The sequence below is a fragment of the Pholcus phalangioides genome, unplaced genomic scaffold (genome assembly GCF_987345545.1).
Source record: "Pholcus phalangioides strain wild (caught in Gottingen) unplaced genomic scaffold, Ppha-v1.0 ptg000015l_1, whole genome shotgun sequence".
Taxonomy (NCBI): Eukaryota; Metazoa; Arthropoda; class Arachnida; order Araneae; family Pholcidae; genus Pholcus; species Pholcus phalangioides.
Window position 1 is genome coordinate 108,884,189 of NW_028301608.1, and position 20,219 is coordinate 108,904,407.

General features: G+C 36.5%; 2 non-coding genes across 2 annotated transcripts; both read left to right on the forward strand.

The window, feature by feature from the left end:
* Positions 1-3,832: 3,832 nt before the first annotated feature.
* TRNAQ-CUG (transfer RNA glutamine (anticodon CUG)) lies at positions 3,833-3,908 on the forward strand. The gene has a single exon. It is a non-coding gene; the product is annotated as a tRNA-Gln (tRNA).
* Positions 3,909-9,070: 5,162 nt separating this feature from the next.
* On the forward strand, positions 9,071-9,141 carry TRNAQ-CUG (transfer RNA glutamine (anticodon CUG)). The gene has a single exon. It is a non-coding gene; the product is annotated as a tRNA-Gln (tRNA).
* Positions 9,142-20,219: the final 11,078 nt, after the last annotated feature.

Below are 20,219 nucleotides of genomic sequence, written 5' to 3' on the forward strand. Positions count from 1 at the left end.
CCCTTAAAAGACAAACTATGCCTAAAACTGACCATATTCTTTCGAAACAAATACGTAAAATTGGTATTCCAAGTACAGGGAAATATGGGACATCGCTAATTATCGCCAAAAATGACGCCAAAATTAAGCAGAGTTGCCAAATATTGGTTAAACTACGTCACAAAATCAAAATGGCGGGAAATAAAGCATTACTGCAAATTGCAGTGGATTTTAATGCATTCCACGAAATAAAACGTTCACCAAGACAAATGTGATACATTAATATTCTTATTTATAATTGTAATTTTCATAATATAATTTATTAATGGGAAAACAATTTCATTCTTTGACTTCAATAAAGAATAAAAATTCAAGTAAGCTTCGTGTAAAAACGGGAAAAATCGGGGCACTTTTGCTAAAAACTCGGGACGGCCGAAAAACAGGGCTGTCCCGGGAAATACGGGACATATGGTCATCCTAAATATTCCGTAAAAACCTATAAATATACCTTTATAAAAATAGGTGACCATATTTCCTCCAGAAGATTACGAAAATCGCCAATCATAGTCCAAAATGATGCCAAAAAGTACACGAACAAAATTGCCGATTGTTGCTGATGTCATCGAAAAATCGCCAATCATTGCCAAAAACGATGGAAAAGGTAAGTAAAATGGTCAATTGTCACTACCCATTTTCAGCTCTGGGGCATTCTGTTAGGTTGCCATGCCAAGTCTCTGACGCAATCCTTTTTTTTTTTCATTCTGTTTGGCGATCGAAGCGACGATTAAGTGCAGCAACCCTGTAGGACCTCAGCCAACACCCACTAGAAAACACCAACTGAAAATTCTCTAGTAGGTGTTGCCTCAGCGAAGATCAAAATGGCTGACAGTTCCTCTCGTTAATGAAGGCGTCTTATATCAGAGTATGTTATTCGGGTCTAACGGAATGTTCTATTTACCTACTTCTGGGCCAGTCAGGGGCAGATATTGCTAACGACCCTGACTAGGGAACCTATGAATAGTGTTTAAATTTGGTTAGCCTATGAATGCATTTTATTTATACAAGGTGCATGAATTAGTTACTTTATCCTTGAATAACTATCGAACTATTATTCAAGGATGAGAGAAGTGAAGGATAAAGGAGTTCTCAAGGATCTGAGAAGTGTATTTCCAATTGAAAAAAAATATCCAAATGACATGTAGATCCGAGGTACGTCATTCATACTGCAAGAGGTTGTATATTTATTGAAGAAAATATTTGGTCACCCCGTCCTAAAAAAACCCAATTAGGAAAAAATTGTTGTCCTGTCACTCCTGAGCAAAAACAAAAAAAAAAAACCATTATGTTTTCAAGTGCACTATTCGGTTAGATCTAGAATTCGAAAATCACTTAAAGGAAAGAACCGTACAAATTTCATGGAAAAGCTCACATTCTACGTTTCCTCTGCGGTTCTTTCCCTCATTTACAGCGATTTCCGAATTCAAATATCTCACAGCGACTATTACGCGTAGAAATATGGCTTTTTTTTTTTTTTTTGTTGGGCTCAGGCGAGACAGGGAAACAACTTTCTATTGGGTTTTTTGAAGATAAAGTGACAAAATGAAAAAAAAAAAAAGTTAGTTTTTTATTTATTTTTTATTTTTATTTTATACAAAATTTTTTATGCAAAAGATTAAAATCATTTTATACAAATTTTTTATTTTATTAATTACAATATCCCTTTGCTATATGACTGACGTATCTGAGGAATACACGTTATTTGGATACTTTCTCCAACTGGAAATATGCTTTTCTAGCATCAACAGTTCGAGAGTCAAGGGCCCATTAAAGTATTACGTCAGCAGATTTTTAGTTTTTTTTGACCGCCCCCCCCCCCTTTGGCAGCAAAAGTCAGCGAAACTCTGACTCGGCGATTTCACGGGGGTCGGTAATCAGGGTAATTACACCCCCCAGACGAAGAAAATCCCACACTTGAATAAAAATTTGTAACACAGTTCCTTCCCGGGATTACAAAAACCCCTGTCTGAAAAAAAAACCATTACCCCCTCTTCCCCCAGACAGAGACTCTAAACAGTGTCATTTTAACGCATGGGCCCACCTGGGCCTCAAGTGAAGAGGGGCCTCACAAAAATGAGATTGTGTTGACATTTTCTAGAATTTATCAGGTAGGGCCTCAGAAAAACCAAACCACTTGGTCCGGGGGTCCCATGATGCTTTTAAGACGGCCCTGCCTCTAGAACCTCCCCTGCCAAAAACTAGGAAAATTTTTTCTTATCCTTAGTAAAGATTAAGAATAAGATAAAAGGTCAAGAATATTGAGAATAACAGAACAAGAGCAATTACACAAACTAGACTCAAGCATAAATGGAAATTTTTTTTTATTGTAAGCAAACAAATACACACACATACGCATTACACAAATACTGGACAGTAACACACGAAAAGGAATACAAAAGAGAAAGAAAAAGACCAGATTTGTTGACAGAGTGATGTTAGTGCATCGATAATAATATTTTCATCTTCCGTTTTCTGCAGGAGCTCTGCTGGAATATTGTCAATATCTGAAACTTTGCAATTGTTTAGTTTAGATGTTGCCCATCTTACTTTGTCCTTTGTAACCTATAGTGGTTCATGATTTATTTCTATATTGCTATTTATTATCTTTCCATTCTTATAAAGATTTTCTGTGTATTCTTTCCATCTGTTTACAGTGCTTTTTTTTCAGAGTTCAAGACATTTCCATTTTTGTCTTTTATGATACCGAAACGTGGATTAAAATTGTCCGTGATTTCATAAATCCTCCTGTAGAGGTATCGTGTTTTCCCTAGTCTATTGTCATCTTCAGTTTGTCTGCATTTTGAATTAAGAAAAAAGGTCTCTTTATCTTTCTTTGCCTGTCTTTGAAATTGTGCATTAAACTTCTTGGTTTCATTTACTTTCCCAGCAGCCTTGGCTATTCTTCTTTTTTTCGGCAATTTCAAAAACTTCTGACAAAGCCAGAGCGTTCTATTTTTTTTGCAGTTAATGGAACATTTCTCTTTGCTCCTTCCTTCCTTTAGTATACTAATATCAGACTAGAAATCTTCTGGTTCTCTATCTACTAGATCAAGCTTATTAAAACGGTTTCTTGAAGAATGAGCAGTCCCTTGAAGGTCACAAAGTGAGATTATGTGCATGTCCATTTTTGTTTAGCTTTGTTTATTTTTTGTGCATTTTTGTCTTTAAAAAAAAAATATATATATCATATTTATAAAAGATGGTTTATATGACGTAAGCATTATTCAAAACTCTCCCCTTTACCCCGTCATCAAAGGTCAGCAAATCCGAAAACCGCCCTCCCGCTACCGATGCTGATGTCATAATTGAATGGCCCATTATTCCATTATAAAGGGATTTTCCTACGCACCCTGAATACATTTTAAGGCCCTCTAAATTCTAGGGCTGGAAGGAATTTTTCACGTGCTAACGTGGAGATCGAATATAAAAATGGAGCATTAAAATACACATATACATAAATTTCCATGATAAATGTTCGGCAGCTCATTATCGGAATTATTTTGCCGGTCAATCTTGGTAAAGATGCCAACGGGGCTCCATGGGTAACAACAAATATTTGAGATGAATATTCTTGTTTGTAGTCGTAATTATCGCGATGCAATTTCTGAGTTAGAAAGATAATTATAATCGTTGATTTGAAGAATAAATGCCAAGTTGGCTTCGTTGAAAATACGTGAAACACCGGGACAGCAAAAAAAAAAAAAGAAAGCTTTGACTGTCCCGGAAAATACGGGACATATGGTCACCCTATTATCAGAATTATTTTGCCGATCAATCTTGGTAAAAATGCCAACGTGGCTCCATGGTGTAAGGGTAGCACACTGGACTCTGAATCCAGTAATCCGAGTTCGAATCTCGGTGGAGAATCTCCACTTTTTTTTCTTTTCCGTTTTGATAATTTCGAATCGATGCGTCAAAACATAAAATGCTTTTTAGAATTCGATTCTAATTTCTTTATTGGCGTCTGAAGTTATCTTCGGATAGTTTCAGACTGCGAGGGACGGTGGTTTCGTTGCACAACCACCAGTTCAAAAATTTTTTGCTTAGCCGGGTCGTTGTTTACGGGCGATCGATTTAGGAAAATATGCTTCCTAACATTCAATAAAGCTATTAGATAGCAGCACAAAAAAGTCTACAAAGTTTATACATTTTTTCAGCTGCGTGGTTCTATTACGGCAAAACTCGGAAAAGACGACTTCGTTTGTAACAATACCACGGTTATAACGTCAATAGTTTACAGTCCGGTCAAGGTTGGCCAGATGAGGTACCTCAGAAACTGGGACAAAAATCCGTTATTCAAAACCGGACAGAACCGAGACATTTTTGAAACTCCTAATTTTGTAGGCATTACAGTGTAAAATTGCAAACTTACAATGTAATACGAAAATATTATCACACTACATCTGTACAAAGGCGCTAAAACGACTAAAACATCAGAATGAGGCTATGGTTGCAGTACATCCCTTATAAACGGGATTTAACGGGATTTAAGGTGCATGATATGAAGGGGTTCCCAGGTGAGCCTCACGCGTTAGGATGGAGCTTTTTTTTTTACATTCACAGATAAACAAAATTGGTCCAACAATGATGAATTCTTGATTCTAAATGTGTATGTATTATAGAATACGTATATGTTATTAATTTATAGGTGCTTCAGTTCAAATGCACTCCAGAACCAAAGAGAAATGCAGCATACAAAATATTGGCTCTGGGTCTTTTTTATTGAAAAACAATTGCTGTTCTTGTTGATATGATGGCGCCATCTGTAGCAAACACCTGCAAGTGGCACTGCCAAGCGTGCTTGCGAATGCATCCTCATTCCTAAGTTTTGGAATTCGGTGGCCCTATATAGCACTTTAAGACCAGTCATGATCCATGACCATTTGAAACAGGCGTCCCGAAGGCACTTTTCGAGACAATGAGTTTATACAAGCGAAAAAACCGGGAAATCTGGGTACCCTATTCAAGTTAATTGCCGAAAGTAGCTGAATGATACGCAATTTTCCATAAATCGATATTTCGCTTATTTTCTATTATTTGATTATTTTGAGAATAAGCCCGCAGTATTATGCGAATGAGCGAAGACGCGTGTCTGATTCTATATAAGAGAAATGCTTAAGCATCACACACGTGTATGATGTCAAAAAAGAAGAAGAAAAAAATCAACAACAACTGTAGAAAACAATCAAATGACAGAATGTAATTGAAAAGTCAGTTTGTGGGAAAATCCCTCATCATCCAGATACTTTCAGCAAGTGACTTTATTATTTTTATATAAGTTTTATATAAGTTGCCCTACATATTTGGCAACTAAATTATGAAAAAACAAAACTGACATTTCCTTTTGGCATGAGTGATTAAAAATAATTTAGTTAAAATGTTGATATATCATAGAATAAAAAACTAAATATTTTTGCAGTTTGTCTCCTTTTTGTTGTCAAATTTTCTGGAAGTGTCCTAGCAACTGGTTGACAGCTGCACATGTTGTGAGAAAAAAAAAACAAAAAAAAAAACCGTGAAACAAATGCAAATTTCAATTGTTATAGAACACAGTTTATAAATTTTAAACAATATCACGGGGGTGTGTAATCAGCTTTTTTCAGTTTTAGTTGTTATGTACATAAACAAGTCAATTAGATCAATACAAAAAAACACTGTAATTTCCAAACAGCAGAAGAACTTTTCATTTCTCTCGCTGATTATGAATTGGAAATTTTCAAATCTATCGATCACATTTTTATACCATATCACAATTTAATGATGAATTTGAATTATACATGTTAAATTCGATAAGTAATACCGTAATAGTAGGTGATAATAAATATTAATCTGTATGGTGAAGATAATGGAACATCTTGAAATATCTTGATATAATGGCGCGGACGGATTTCATCCATTACACGAAAACATAACTGGAAATGGAACAAAAACATGCCTTGACCATGCTTTCTATAGAGCCAAACAAAGAACTATTCAAGAATTCACTGTTTATAAAACTAAAATCACTGACCATTAGCGAATAATAGGTTACATAAAGTTTTATGGAAAAGAAAATATAAAAATTGACTGAGCAAATGAACAAATACAACGATAATAAACTATGGAAAATTCCAAAAATTCATTTAAATTTTAATTTAAAAGCTATCATATTGAAGAGAGTGCTACTCAAAATAAATATGAACGATTCATAGATGTGATAACATTCAACTCGAACCTATGGTTTAAAACAATTAGAAAAAAATCCAAAAAATTCCAAGAAAAAATGCATTACCACGGAAATCAGAGATAGAATAAACTACAAAGAAAAGTTATACAAAAAGAAATATCCAAATATAATATCCTTTGAAATAGAATACAAGAACTACGATAGAGAATTAAAAAACTCATAAAAATCACGAAACAGAAATACATTAAGAACAATTTCATCACTTGTGAAAAACATAAAAGACTGCAATGGAAATGTATCAATGAAACCGTTTTGAACAAAAATGTGAAGAATAACATATTACAGAAATTTCAATGTGCTCAAAAATGGCTGAAAGATTAAATGTGAATTTCATGAACAGGAATTCGGAGGATGTAGAAAAAAATCAACATCATTTTTGCACAACACAAACAAACAATAATAACGCAATTAATTCCATGTCTTAGTTTGAAAACAGTGATGAAATAATAAAGGATGTAATCAAAGAAATGAAAGAAAACAAATCAAGTGGATATGATAAAGTTACCCCTAAAATGATTAAAATTTTTTAACCTATCATTTGGATGCTGTAAAGAACTCTTATAAATTCGTCAATATGAAACGGATTTTTTTATCCCGAGCTCAAATATTCCCAGGTACACTCGATTTATAAAAAATGAGATGTAGCTGGTTTAATAAATTACAGCCGATTTCTATTCTACCTGTTCTTTTAAAAGGTTATAGAAAAATGTATAAAGAAACAATTGCTTAATTTTTTTAAATCACCCAACATTTTTTGCATCTAATCAACATGGATTCCAAAAAGAAAAAAATACAGAAATGGCTATAATGGATTTATGTAATCGACTAAATAATGGATACAACCTAAACAAATATTCAATAACCGTATTTGTAGATCTGAAAAGAGCCTTTGATTACGTTGATCTAAATATCCTAATGAAGAAACTTTACTCAGCTGGCATACGTGGCAATCTATTGAAATGGTTCGGAACATTATTATAATAATGTTAATTATTAATGTAAATTATATATAATTATTATAATGTAAATTATTATAATAATAAGCAGTTAAAATAAATGAAAAAATTAGTACATTTTTGGAAATGAAAAAGGGTGTAGCACAGGGTACAGGTCTTGTTCTAGGACTTGTACTTTTCCTCATTTACATACACGAATTTTTCTCGGATTGAAACTTAATATATTTTGCCGACGATACAGTTCTGTATATATATATATATATATATATATAGAAGAAATGAAAATAGAAAGTTTATTGAAAAAAGTAGAAGACGCTTTCATAATAAATAGTTGGCTAGGTAAAAACAAACTGCTATTAAATATTCAGAAAACTAAACATATTTGCTTAAAGACAAGGAACATAAATAATTTTGATAATGTACATATAAATATTCATAACCATTCCCTTAGTCAAAGTATATCACACCGTAACTGCCAAGAAATAAACGGAGTTATCGACTATAACTATCTGGGCATAATACAATAATAATAATACAGATCGACCTCAAACGCAATTTGTACTGCGAAAGAATAACTAAAAAGATTCGAACTTTTGCAGCAGTACTATACAGACTTAAAAATACAATAGACGAAGATTTAAAAAATAAAAATTATATTTTACGCATGGATATACTCATTTTTTGTAACATATGGAACCTGTGCTTGGAGAGGTGCATACTATACTAACATAAATACATTATATAATATATATATAATAGAATCAGATTCGCAATAAAAAAAATAATCCCTCTAATCAAAACAAAAATGAGCACCACGAATTAACCATAGAACTAAACTATATATATACGGAATGATAAAATTTGTAATAGCAAATGAAGAATGGTTGATAAGGAATCAAAATAGTTCATCAACTAGATTAAGAAATGAATATCAACTGGGGCGCGGTAGCCCAGACACGCTTGAAGTACCAAAGAACCTTTAGAGGTGTCGCGGTTCGATACCCGGTTCGTCCTTGTCGGAAAACTTTCGTGACAAAGGAGTACAACAGAAACGGTACCGCAGTAATAATCGCTACCTCAGGGAGTCCCACACCGAGGGGTTAGCGCACCACCTTCTCGATGAGTATGAAAATAAGCCTATCGTTCGGAATCGGCAATAAGTTTTATGTCCCGGTCTAATTAGCCCTCGTGTGCAGAAAATGATCAAATGATGAATATCAAGTGTCAAAAACAAATAAGACGCTATCAAAAAAGTTTATTAAACTAAATACTGATTGGAGATAAATTATAATATTTTCTGTTTCTTAAAGAGTATTGTTTTCGAAACACTAATACAATAAAAATATTTGTTTTAGAAAATGTTTTTGACAAATGTTGAAAAGCTCATTATCGGAAGGCTGACCATATTTCCTTGAGGAAAATACGGGAAATTGAGCATCGAAATACGGGACATCTCCAATTATCGCCAAAAATGATGCTAAAAGTAAGCAAAGTCACCAACTCATGCTAAAATAAGATAAGTCGCCAATCGTGGAAAAAAAGTGGCACTTCAAATTTCAGCGAATTAAAAAAAACAACAACAAATATTTGACATGAATATTCTTGTTTGTAGTCGTAATTATCGCGATGCAATTTCTGAGTTAGAAAGATAATTATAATCGTTGATTTGAAGAATAAATAGTCAAGTTAGCTTCGTTGAAAATACGTGCAACACCGGGACATTTTGGCAAAAAAGCCGGGACAGCAAAAAAAAATAAAAGAAAGCTTTGACTGTCCCGGAAAATACAGGACATATGGTCACCTTAATTATCAGAATTATTTTGCCGATCAATCTTGGTAAGAATGCCAACGTGGCTCCATGGTGTAAGGGTAGCACACTGGACTCTGAATCCAGTAATCCGAGTTCGAATCTCGGTGGAGCCTGCGTTCCACTTTTTTTTCTTTTCCGTTTTGATAATTTCGAATCGATGCGTCAAAACATAAAATGCTTTTTAGAATTCGATTCTAATTTCTTTATTGGCGTCTGAAGTTATCTTCGGATAATTTCAGACTGCGACGGACGGTGGTTTCGCTGCACAACCACCAGTTCAAAATTTTTTTGCTCAGCCTTGGCGTGATTTACGGACGGTCGATTTAGAAAAATATGCTTCCTAACATTCAATAAAGCTATTACATATAGCAGCACACAAAAAAGGTTATAAAATTTTTCAGCTGCGTGGTTGTATTACGGTAAAACTCGGAAAAGACGACTTCGGTTGTAACAATACCACGGTTATAACGTCAATAGTTTACAGTCCGGTCAAGGTTGACCAGATGAGGTACCTCAGAAACCGGGACAAAAATCCGTTATTCAAAACCGGACAGAACCGAGACATTTTTGAAACTCCTAATTTTGTAGGCATTACAGTGTAAAATTGCAAACTTACAATGTAATACGAAAATATTATCACACTACATCTGTACAAAGGCGCTAAAACGACTGAAACATCGGAATGAGATTATGGTTGCAGGACATCCATTACAAACAGGATTTAAGGTGAACGCCATAAAGGGGTCCCAAGGTGAGCATCACGCGTTAGGATGGTTTTTTTTACATTCACAGATAAATAAAATGGGCCCCAACAATGATCAATGCTTGATTCTTTATTGTAAAGGTGCCTCAGTTGAAATGCACCCCAACCAAAGAGAAATGCAGCATATAAAAAGTTGGTCCTGTTTTTTTTATTGAAAAACAATTGCTGTTCCTGTTGATATGATGGCGCCATCTGTTGTAAACATCTGCAAGTGGCGCTGCTAAGCGTGCTTGCGAATGCATCGTCATTCCCACAAGTTTCGGAACTCGGTAGCTATATACATAGGCGAAGATAGACTTGGAGGTCTGGGAAGGGGGTAGGGCACGGTCATTATTTCTAGGGGGGGGGAGGCACGATGATGATGTCAATTCATATATGCATATATGCATTAGATCAGTCAACTTCTCCTTTGACACTTTGGGGGGGGGGGGCAATGCCCCCTCACACCCCTCCGTATCTCCGCTCCGCCCATACCTATATAGCACTGGTTCTCCAACCTTTTTGTTTTGCGGCCCCCTTTCTCCATTGGGCGTGTATCCGCAGCTGCTCATAATAGTCTAATAAGGAATCGCTTCTAGTATTGAATAGGCAGACATTAATAAGGACAGGTGACTGCGGTGTCCGTGACAATAGTTGGTGGTGCCGCCCTAAGGAGCCGTGGTGCGCACTTTCGGAGCTACTGCTATATAGAATAATGTTTGTACATTGAAACACATATCGCCATCTAGTAAGCCGTACATACATTGGAAGGTGACTGAGCACTTGAAATTCTTTCTTTTTATAATACTGTTTGAAATTTACGAATGAAATAGTTTTATTTCGTAAGATCTTTGACTGCACAAAGAAAAACAGACCATTTGAAACAGGCGTCCCGAAGGCACTTTTCGGTACAATGAATTTATACAAGCGAAAAAACCACGACATCTGGGTACCCTATTTAAGTTACTTTCCGAATGGAGCTGAATGATAAGCAATTTTCGATAAAGCGATATTTCGCTTATTTTCTATTATTTGATTATTTTGAGAATAAGCCGTAAGCAGTATCATGCGAGGCCGGTATGGTGGTTGAGTGGTCATAGTGACGGAGTCGCGAATTTCCGGGTTCGAATCCCACCGTCGTCGCAGTGGTGGTCTACTGAAATTGGGTTTTCTGTTGTTCCCAACTTCAAGGCGTGAATGCGAGCCAATCCCCCCTTTAAAAATATTCGCAACATAGAGCAACAGACCAACAAACAGTACAAATATGTAATTCAATCATAACACATCACTCACTTCACTTCTGAAATACAGATGGCAGCACGGAAAAATCAAACACGCCACTACCTACTCACTCAGACTGTTAGGTACACACAGTTACACTTCCGGCACAACTCACTAGGTAGTAAATCGCCCATAGATGGTGATAGACCTGAGTTGTGCTCGGTTTGAAAGAAAGTATAATGTGAATGAGGGAAGAGACGCGTGTCTGATGCTATAAAAGAGAAATGCTTAAGCATCGCACACGTCTATAATGTCAAAAAAGAAGAAAATAACTGAAGGAAATAATCAAATGACAGAAAGTAATTGAAATGCCAGTTTGTGGAAAATCCCTCATCATCCAGATACTTTCAGCCAGTGACTTTAATTACAGCTCATGGTATCACCGACGTCTTTCTGAATTTCCACGAAATTAACCTGAAATTTTTATACAAGTTGCCGTATGGATTTGGCAACTAAATTATGAATAAACAAAATTCACATTTGCCCTTCGCATGCGTAATTAAAAATAATTTACATAAAATGCTGATATATCATAGAATAAAAAATTAAATATTTTTGCAGTTTGTCTCCTGTATGTTGTCAAATTTTCTCTAAGTGTCGTAGCAACTGGTTGAAAGCCTCGCATGTTGTGTAAGCAAAAAAAAACAAAAAAAACCAATTTATATACCTTTCTGTGAATATACACGCGTTATTTTCACAATTATCGGACAATAAATACAATTATCGGAGCAGGACGATTGGACGCGAGACACTTGGACACGTTTGGACGCCGGACAATTCGCCAGATCATTACAATCGTCAATTACGTCTTATTCATTGAATGTGTATTCTTTAATAATAAATTTACGAATAATAAAATATAAGTGTACGTAAATTAAGTACGTCCCATTCATTCCTTATTCATTTAATTTAATGAATATAAAATAATAAAATTATGAGTATAATATAAAATATTTCATATCACATGAACAGTAATACATATCACAAAGATATCATTAAGTTATATAATACACACACTAAATGAATGAGACGTTATTATGGATTGTAATGATCCGGCCGATTGTCCGGCGTCTAAATGCCCCGCGTTCAGACTCGCGTCCAAACGGCCACGTTCGAAAGTCCTGTCCCCGCAAAACTAGTAAAATATTCTTCGAAAGTCAGAAAAAATATTCAGCTTTTCATGATTCAGGTTGATCAAAAACATTTTATTTTTCATTTTTTTAATTTTTGTCGGCACCCTAAACAAATTCGTGACAGAACCTGAACTGGAAAGTGTGAGGTCAAGTACAGTAAAAGTCTGTTATAACAAGCACGGTTTATTACGAGAATCTCACTATTACGAGTGACTCGAAAGCGATTGTCGAACACCGAATGCTAACGATACAAAATATATTTGTTATAGTGAGTTATTTATTAAGGAAAATCCGAACACATTCGCTATAACGACAACGGAAATCCTCGAATGAAACGTGTTTTTCATTTGCTTTTCTTTAAGAATTAATTATGCATAAAATGGACTGGAGAAATGGAGAGAGAGAGAGTGGCATTTTTTAAAAATTTCTTCACCCTATTCGTAGGTGTTGATGAACGGGGCATGTGAGCACCTCCCCATAAATAAGACCACTATATTTTATCTTTTTGTTATCTATATAGGATGAAAAGAAACATTATTTCTTTCTGTATATGTGTTGGTTGGGCAGGTGGGGCACCACATCTGGTATAGACATCGTTGTTATTTCCTTTCCCCCTCTTTTCTTGGAATCTCCCAAAACTATATACAGGGCAGGTCTTAATAATTTTCTCTGTCTTGAATGTTATTGGACACTTTTTATAGTGCAACGAATGATCCCAGGACCGTCATTTCAACTTTTTCCAGGGGTGGGGGGCAAAATACATGCACTCAATGTATGTATAAATATATATTTGTATATATATACACCATTTTTAGTGTATTTTCAAAAGCCGGGGCGGGGCAACGGCCCTCCCCTGCCCCCCCACTAAATGACGGACCTGAATGCTCCTGTTGCTGAAACTGCTGCATTCCCCAAAGTGCAAAATTTTCTTATGCTATGAATATTGTGTGACTAAGCAGTCAACTCTGGATGCATATTTCAGCAAAAGTAGCTGAAAATGAAAGGAATAAAGGAAAGGTAAATTTATATTGCAGTCGATCCCGCTTATAACATTTTTCAAATAAACAGTCATGAAAAAACGTTGTGAGCGGAAAAACACTCGAAACTGGAAATCTTGATGAGTATTAGTAAGAGTTGGGACCACGAGAAAATGAGTCGTACTATAAGCGGGAATACAACGTTCTACGTGTGAACGTTATAAGTGGTATCCATTTTAGTTTGTTTCCCCCCCCCCCCCCATTTATGTTTCTGAAAAATTCGTTGATAACGAGAAGTCCGTTACAACAACGAAAATTTTCCCTCTGATTGTGAACTGTCGTTATAACGAACTTTTACTGCATTATGCTTACATGCCCGAAACTACAGAACAGTGTGACGCTGTAGCTTATTTGCTTAAAACTGTCAGGTGGTCACAATGCCGCTGTGGTGGTCGAGTGGTCATAGTAACGGACCCGCGTAGTGAGGTCCCGGGTTCGATCCCCCCCCGTCGCAGCAGTGGTGGTCGGCTGAAGTTAGTTTTCTGTGGTTCCCTACTTCGAGGCACGAATGCGAGCCGATCTCCCCCTTAAGAAGTCTCGCCGCAGAGAGCAACAGACCTATAAATGTAATTCAATCATAACACATCACTCACTTCCCTTCTGAAATATAGATGGCAGCGCTAAAAAAAAAAAAAAAAAAAAAAAAAATCAAACACAACACTACGTACGCACTCAAACTGGTACGTATTCACAGTTAAACTTCCGGCACAACTCACCGGTCATAATAAAGTGACCGCCCAATGCAGATTTTACGGAATATTTAAAATCGGGGTTCTAGAGAGAGGGTTCAAAACACTTGAAACTCGCCCCCACAAGGGTAGGGATGACAGAGCACTGGCCCGGGACAATTCTAATTATTTTTTGGCCTTTTCACGCTATAAATTAACTATAGAAGGGCCTGTTAAAAGTGTGGCTAGGGGGGCCCAGCCTAGTGGCGCTGCTCTAAGATGTGGGGGCTATGCTCCCTCCCCCCACCCCCGAGTTCATCATAACTGATTCCGACACAGCCGATTCAGAGGTAGAAATAGTAGAAAACTGTAAAATAGTAAAAAATCTATGTCAAAATGAAATGAAATTTATTAGAAATTATTTCTACAGTACTATAATGGATCTTCATCCACATAAAATGATCACAGTAATGATAATTTAGAAATTTCCACGGTATAAAGTACGCGAACTGAGTACAACGCAAGGGATTTCGATTTGATGGAGAGAAGATGTCAACGAAGAAGCGACATCTTATTAAATTTATAGGATTTGTCTCGAGAACTATGCTTTAAAATGAGCCCTTGTTAATTCATGAATAATGGATTCCTTATTAATTTGAATTAGACTGTCTCTTTTGTCTCTCGGGTCAAGCTTCTGCGCATAAATCTTTGAGGCTCGAGGGTCGTGGCTGCACTATTTTGGGGGGCACAATAATTAGAATTAACTCGTGCGAAATCGACGCTTTCTCAGCTATTCCGTGGATCTCCACGAGAGCGTGTCGAATTAATTAACTATAATCTCTGCAAGTTAAAATTTGCCTTTAATTAAATCTGGATGGTTTATTACTAGGATTACTATACGACCCATGTCTCTGGCTTGACGAGTTGTGATTTATTCATTTTTTTTTTAATGTAAAAACATCACGTATTTCCAACCGAAGTTTACTTGAATTGGTATTAATTACGGAACTCGTTAAGAAAGATGATTATATTATGATGATTTTATCACTATTATTACAAATAACGAAGTCGCATGTTTAATGATGTGTTTAGTTTTTTTTTGTTCGTGAAATGTATTTCAGTTCACTGCAGATTGGTAGCAACCCTTTATTTCTCGCCATTACTGAGAACTGGCAGTTTGCCTGACAATTAGCTACTGTTTCGGGGACAATTCACTTCACCACACACCAACTCTGGCCATTTCACTGTGCAGTAATTTACTGCCGTTAACGTGTTGGGTTGGAAATGAAGGCGCCACCTATCGGGTGGTCACCTCAAGCTCATTAGGTAAAATACCTTATTTTCTCTATTTTTCCCCGGGTTCAAACCTGGGACCTGATGGTAACCTACACACACCGTCACCACAGTGGTGATCGGCTGATGTTGGTTTCCTGTGGTTCCCAAGTTCGAAGCGCAAATGCGAGCCGATCTCCCCATGAAAAAGTCTCGCCACAGAGAGCAACAGGCCTACAACGATAAATCATGAAATCATTACACTTCACTCATAGTTAGAGAAACTGGTGGCAGATGGCAGCACTACACATAACAAGCATTACACAGAAACAAACTTCACGCACATTCCAACATGTACCAATTCGTCAGAGGTTCCGCAGAGGAATATGGACGAGGTGCATGTCTGGTTCAGTAGTAGTAGTAGTGGTAACCTACTCAGTGGTAGACGAACATCTTACCATCACGACACTCGGGCGATAATGTAAACTAGTGCCGCGTCTGAGATTTTGGGGACAATTGGTTGTGTAGGACAAAATGCTCCTTATTTTCTTTTGTTTAGGATTTCAATTTCCCGTACTTCTCTCGACAAAATATGGCCAATCTACATTATACCTAGTCATTGTCGAATTTTCTAATAGATAATTACGTATTTATTTATTTTTTACTGTGATAATAATAACAATATAGTTCCGATAGTGATTATTTTTAGGTTGTGTTATCACAGAGATCAGTTGGAGAATAAATGCTTAGATGGGCTTTGAAAACCAAACACAACCCGCTTCCCATCTCATTGAGATATCGAAGCGTAAAAATGGGCTGCGTATACTTTTAGAAATGCGTGGAAAAGTTGCTTAGTATCTTAGAAATACGTTGGAAGGAGGATTGCGTAAATGCTCCTAGAAAAGAGTAAGAGTATTGTGTATAGGCCTACTCATGGAAATGCGTGGCTGACGTGCTTGATCCTAAATATACGTAACAAGTTTTTGAATTCCTAGAAATGTCTTTTAATACAGGGTAGATATTATCGACCGCCCAATAATTGCACACGTGATTGTTTGTGAAAAACTAATACGGAAGAGTGCTTTCAGTTTTTGATTTGACCCATATTTATGGAGTTTCGAATCCCGCCAAATTCACCGAACGTGCATCAAACTTATAACTTGGCGTGTTTAAGCTGACAGTAATGCTGCAATCCTGAGCGTAGTCAAGAAATAGCTAAAGCTGTGTAAACCCGTTTTTATTTCTTCCCATTGTCAAAAAATTTGACTTGACAGTGACAAAAAAAAAACAACAACTAATTTTGACAGAGAAGTTGAATTTGGAAAAACAGTTTTTGGCTAAGATTTTACAAATCTGTTGCCTATATAGTAGGGCGAAGGTAACACTTAATAACAAGGTGGTTAACATTACTCTACACGAAGAAGAAAAAGCGCTAATTGTGAAAGAGAATAACTGAACTTGCGTTCTAACGGGATAGTATATTTCAGTTCATTTTCAATTAGCGGCAAACCCACTGCATGGGGACTTTTTTTTTTTCGTTCGGTGTTTGGCGTTGTGTCTGACAGTTACAAACTGACACGTTACAAAACTTCAAAACGTTATAAGTCCCTTAATATTCCTCCTATCCTAAAAGGCAGAAAATATTTTTCTAATTAATTTTCACATGGTATCGCGTGCATAATTATTGGGCGGTAGACAGTATACATCCTGTATAGAAATGCTTTTTAGGTACGCTTGTGTTGAGATTTGCGTAGAGAAAGCATATTCATTCTAGAAATGCACATGAGGCATTTTTCACATGAGGCAGAATTCCACAGAATGTGCCAACAGGTATGCTCATTGCTAAAAATGCGCAGAAAGTGTGTGCCTTAAAAAACGTAGTAGTCTCTGAGTAATAGTCTAAATGTAGTCTCCGAGACTACAGTTTAATGAAGAGTGAAATATACACACGACCATCCACCAACGTGATGAAATTTCTCATATTTCCAAGAAGTGCATTGTACGCACACATAAAAAACGTCCTTTTCACACAACAAACCTTACAAAATCTCGTTCGAAGTCCTCAAAGTTCTACAAAACTCCTCTTAATACAACAACATATATATATAACTAACCGCAAATAACCACGTAAAGAAAAAAAAAGTGGTTTTTTCCCACCTCGGAAAAACGAGAAACTCTTCAGGAAAAGTTTGTTGTGCAGCACTTCAGAGAACAACTAATGAACTCAGAAAGAGAGATCGGCAGCCACTTTTATTTTATTTTTCTCCCCCTGCACTTTTCTATCTACTCATTGAAAAGGGAGCGAGAAATGAGGAATAAAATCGAGTTAGACTTTTAAACATTTATCTTCCATAAGCATCTCATCAGAGATAGAAAAGAAAGAGAGAAAAATGAGCTAACTTTTTTTTGGAAATGCCAAGGGCCTGAGAACTACTCTTTGATGATGACCCTCGGTGGTGCCACAACCACCACCTACCACCAACTTTAAAATATATATACTCCCCCCCCCCCTCCCCCACAGAACCACTCAGACCGTTACCGCTAAAAATTATTGCCTCGTGGAATACCACTTTTTTGAGCGATGCAGTCGATTAAGCTGCTAGGAGGGAGTGGGGAGAGGAAATGTATGTCCTATATTACCTATCGGAGTTTTCTGGTAGAAAATGTCAAATGGGCGTGTGTGTGTGTAGTCTCGTTGCCAAACCCTCCCTGCCGTAATTTTCTAGAACTGACGACGATGTGACGTGGAGCTGGCAAGAACAAATATGACTGAAAATGGGTGTCGTATAAAAGAAAAAAAAAAACTCTTCAAAATTGTGTGTGAAGGATCGGTTTTTCATTTTTTCCGTCGAGAGGAAAAATTCCGGAAGGTTAACTAAAGGGTGGATGAGACTCAACTCTCATTAAGAATCATTTAATAATAATGATGAGCTCATCGAATCAGAAAAAAAATATTTCAAGTTGTTTTCTTACTGGATATTGACGTCAGTGATGAATTATTCGCTCTGAATTTCTAACTCTTTATTTCGTATAATTGAAGCATTTAGACATTGGAGTAGAAGTCATACTATAATAATGCAATAGAGCCTCGTTATTTCAGCCCCCGATGTAACGCGAACCCCGCTTAGCTCATAAATTTACAGCGAAGGAATATTTCATTTCTGGGGATTATACGTGTTGCACCGTGATTCTAATTTACGCTAAACTCACTGGAGTGCCAAAATTCTGTAAAGTAAATGGTGGTGTTAAATCGGGGGTTGCCTATACACGAAGTCTGTTCAAAAAGTATCCGAACATAATTTTTCGTGCGTGAACCAATGAAGCTGGGATGGGGTGCAGGCGTGGTTTGATGCACGTATGCAGGCAAACCTACTAAGCATGCTTGCATTTTCTCTGTGCCGGCATATGTTGCTAGTCACCGCCAGACCATCGATGAGTGAAAAGTGTGAGGGCCGTGTCGCATTTCCGTTTTTGACAAAATGACGAGAAAAACTTGAACAACACTACTGTATTAATCGTGATGGAGCTGTCAAATGCGACGCAGAACCTCTTGGCAGTAGTACTCCTTGGTGATAGATATCTGTGCCGTGCGGTGCGTACTCGTGATGAACCACTCCACTGGAGTCAAAGAAGACGGTCAGCGTGATTTCATCTCCCGAAGCCCAAATCACCAGTCAAATTAGAAGGAACGGATCTAGTTCTAATGCTGGCCTTGTCTGCAAGTTCTGTGATCGTGATTCAATGATCCTGCATCACTAGGGCTACCAGATTCGAAAACTGAGAAAGGAGGACGCCTGTGAGAACACCTTTAATAACGTAACATTTCCTAATTTCTACAACAGCTGGCACCATACTGACCAATAAAACCGGCCACAATAATTTTCCCCAAGAAAAACAAAACCGCTAAAAAAAAAGAAAAATTGAAAAAATTCCGATAATTTCGACGGCTATCGGTCAATGCGTGTGGAAAAGAAAACACTCATATCAATGAAGAGATACAGTCCGTCTCAAAAGACAATGCACTTTTCTTAAAATAACAAGAAAAATAAGGTGGTTAAAATTAGCACCTCGAATAATATAATGCCTGAAGAATTTCTACATTTATAGGGAAAAAAATTTTCTATGAAAGAACCTTTAGAATATTTCTGTGCTCAGATGGCAAAATGTCACTTTTTCAAAATTTCACGAGGGCAAATTTGTGAACAATATTTTGCAAAAATTATACTGTGGCTTTTTGACATATTGCAATTTGACTCCGTTGGTTCCCCTTAAACCGAAAGAGATGGACGAAATTTCGCCACCTTCCATAATTTTGAGGAACGAGACTCCAGAATGCGAAAAACTCAATTTTTTGGAAAAGGTGACTTGTGACATTTTGCCATCTGTATTTTTTTTTGTGACATTTTGCCATGTAAATTTTTTCCCCACTTTGGAACATATATTTCTTCATTAATATGAGTATTTTTTGTGTTTTTTCCCCCGCACGCATTCATCAATAGCCGTTGAAATTCCCAAAATTTTTTCTGTCTCTGCTTTTTTTTTTAGCTGTTCCTGTTTTATAGTTGCGAAAAATTATTGTTGCCGGCTTTATTGGTCGGAATAGTGGCGCCACCTATTGTGGAAATCGGAATAAGTGACGTCACTAAAAGGCGTCCTCCTTTCTCAATTTTCGAACCTGGCAACCCTACCCGTACGTGTTTTTTGAGTAGGAACTGCCATCTGCTGCCATCTGTATCCTAAACTAACAGTGAGAGAAATAGAATGTGTAAATTATTAAACCGTGTTTCTGTATGTTGTGTGTCTGCCATCCGGTAAGAATTTTTTTAAATCATTTTCTCCAATCATCAGAAAAAGCAAAATCAACGCAGAAAATAATGAAATCAATCTCCATATAATATACATAAATTCTTATAAGTTCTTACGTCGAAAAAAAAAACATAAAATAAAATAGATCATTCACAAATATAAAATTTCATCAATCTAATCACGACCCAGTCACAGTTTTGTTTTCTTAGTTCCATCATCATTGAATTCCACAAAAAAAAAAGAAAAAAAAGA